At 31.8% G+C, this 3,297-nt stretch overlaps 1 non-coding gene across 1 annotated transcript; it reads right to left on the bottom strand.

The window, feature by feature from the left end:
- Nucleotides 1–324: 324 nt before the first annotated feature.
- Nucleotides 325–398, bottom strand: Trnan-guu. The gene has a single exon. It is a non-coding gene; the product is annotated as a tRNA-Asn (tRNA).
- Between the last annotated feature and the right edge of the window lie 2,899 nt (nucleotides 399–3,297).

Below are 3,297 nucleotides of genomic sequence, written 5' to 3'. Positions count from 1 at the left end.
ATAATATAAGTATTATCTTGTATCTATATTTCGTTATATATTTTTCGTTCAAATATGTTCGACATTTCAAATGTTTAAATAGTCAGCGGAAATTTCATCATTTTTTATTAATAAACATTAATATTTTTAATTTAATGGAAAAGTTTTATTTTTGTTAATCTATATTTTTTGTTTTTTTAATATAAATTGTTTATATATCTTCATAAAAGTACAAAAGTAAAGTTTATTAAATTAAATTGAAGAAATAATTGATTTATAGATTGTTACAGGTGAAGATTTAAAAGATTAAAAATTAATTTAACAGGGTGCAAAAAAAATGAAATTCGCCCCCGGGTGGGCTCGAACCACCAACCTTTCGGTTAACAGCCGAACGCGCTAGCCGATTGCGCCACGGAGGCGACTTGATGGAACACTTTTTTATATCCAACTGCTTCTTCAAGCGTTATCTTAAAAGATAAGAAAAAGAAAAAGAAGAAAAATAACGAATGACTAATCATTTCGCTTAAACATTATACTAAATCGTATGACAAACGTTAATTAAAACCAAACGAGAAACTAAGAAATTCAATCAACAAATCCTTGATCATTATAAATAATTTATTATGCATAAAAATATAAATTAATTGTAAAACTCATTCATAGTTGGTTTAAATTCAAATCAGTATGAATGGAGTAAATTAAGTCACCGAAAAGAAATAATATAATAATGATAATAATATTATAATATTGAGAGATAATAATAATAATAGCAATTATGCAAGTAATCTTACGATTAATAATAGCACTAATACTGTAAGGAACCGAGCGAGGGGTTTGAAAGATAAGAGGGGTAAAGTGGAAGGTAACAACAGAGTGCCTTAAACGACGACAAGTTGAATAGAAACACTCGGTGCGTAACAGTACAATTGTGTTTCCCTCTATTGTTACCTGGATTAATCGAAATATCCAAGGAATAACCACCACGGTACTTGAACAAGTCTTACATAAAGCAAACTGATCTTTGTCTTCATCGAAGTAGTCAAAGTGTCTAAGGAATCTTAACCACTAGAATGAGAGAATAATAATCAGGAAGCAAGGAGTAGTGGGAAAATCAGGAAAGTGTGGGTTGGTTTCACCGGTTCAATTTCACCTGACCGCAGCATGCAACTACCCACCCACACTCCCGTTTACCCCCTTTACGGTCTAAAGCATGATGATATTGCCAAAGCAAATAGAAGAAAGATTCCGTAGAAGTCATAAAATTGATATTTATCCTGGCCACTATCCAGAGTTGAAACCGTGCCAACTCAGCCACGAAGAATACTACACCCTCAACGTGCTACCTACCCTAATTATCTTCATCCCCCGACCATATCTCTCTTACTTCTTCAACTTTCAGCTCTCCCACTCTAATCCTCACCCAATCCTCAACCCATTTCGACTCAATATTTCTCTCACATTCTCGTTAACTATAATTCTTTTTTCTTTATCCTATGAACAACTTAAATGATTGATCAATCTTTTGATTTCCCTTTACGTTTAAACAAAAGAAGAAAAAAAGAAATATACAAAATACTCGTTTTGATTGTTAATTAAAAATAAAATTTAAAAATTCGAAGATTTCTTTCTTTTTTTCTTGGACTACGTTCATTAGTGCAGCACGTGTGTGGCTCGTGAGATAACGATTCGACAGCAACCCTTTTATGTACTTTCTCTTTTTCTTTTACTATACCTTTCCTTTTCCTATCATCTATTCTCTTTATATCTTTATATATTTTTTCTACTAGCTCTTTAGGTCTTTTCGTAGAAGATTAAAGAAAGGTTGATAGGTAGGTAGGTAGGTAGGTAGTAGTTGTAATAGTAGCTTCGGGTCGAGCTAGATTGACTGAAATTGACTTGGGCTTTGAAAAGGGCAGACAGTCGAACAGGGAATGAATGGCTCGCAAGTATGGAAAATGCAAGAAAAGCACCTAACTATATATATATATATATATATATATATGGAATTTTTTACAAATGTTTAATATAATTTTATTTTATTCGTATTTTCTAACGAGCACGAATAAGATTGCGTCATTGAATTTTGCCGAGCATGAAATTATCTCTACAAAAAATTATAAACTTTCCTGAGGGAGTTTCCAATAATTCGTATTCCAAAGCTTTGCAAAAAAAAAATATTCAAATATACGAAAATACATCGAAAAACGCATTTATATGTTGGGGAGAGGGGGGAGAGGGGATGTAATTATTTGCGTACGGAATCGATCACATAACGAAAAAAACATTCGGAAAGAAATAAATATTAAGAATGGTATTTGTGCAAATCGATGGATGCATGAGTACATTTCGAAAAATAACAAATGAATACAAAAAATATTCACGAATAATATGCACCGTATAAACAAACACAAACAAATAAATAAATAATATTCATAAATCGTGTGTGCACACGCAGTAGTACTTACGTAAAACAAATTAAATTTTCTTGAGAATATATTTACAAAAACAAAAAAGTCGATAAGATTAAAAATTATTTATTCGCGTAAAACATAAATAAATAAATAATTATTTAAAACTTAAATTTTGTTCTGTGAACTTTGAACAAATTTACGTTGATATAAATGAAAACTACTCTCGTTACATTTCGTAAGTCAACATCACGTTGATGTTATCGCGATAATTGAGTGCGAGAGTCTCGAATAAATGGATCCATGGGTAGAATACCATATATGGTATAGTTATTTTGATACAAAGTTAAGCGTTCGGAGTGAGAGAACGCTCACGATTTCAGGATTTACGTTCGAGCGAACACGGTACAAGAATAAAAAGATCAAATTCTTTTTCTTTTTCTTTCTCTATCTCTCTTACACATACACACACCTACACATTCTCTTTTTTCAATCTCATCTCACTTTCTCTCTATTTCTCTCTCTTTCTCTCTCTCTTTCTCTCTCTCTTTCAATATGAATCGAGAGAAGAATCCCCCCTGAACGAAACCGGACCCGGGATCACGCATCCTATATGTCGAACGTGTCCCGTTTCGCAATTGCGTAATTGAAATCGTCAAGATAAAATTCCATTAGGTATTCTTCATTGTCGAAACGTCATGTCAAACTGTTGAACGTGTGTCTGTTACTTTCCCGAATTATACGATCATGACAACACAATGCATACATGCATGCATACATGCATGCATGAATACGAATACTTGGTGTTCAATAAAATTTCTATTATTTTGTAAATTTTCGTTCGATACGATATATACAGAAAGTTTCTTAATTAATTTATAATAAAACATATATATATATATGTATATAT

Source organism: Polistes canadensis, unplaced genomic scaffold (genome assembly GCF_001313835.1).
Source record: "Polistes canadensis isolate GaletaPanama2010 unplaced genomic scaffold, ASM131383v1 scaffold_4, whole genome shotgun sequence".
NCBI classification, from domain to species: domain Eukaryota; kingdom Metazoa; phylum Arthropoda; class Insecta; order Hymenoptera; family Vespidae; genus Polistes; species Polistes canadensis.
Note: the sequence above shows the minus strand (reverse complement) of the source record. Positions and strands in the feature narration are given on the sequence as shown.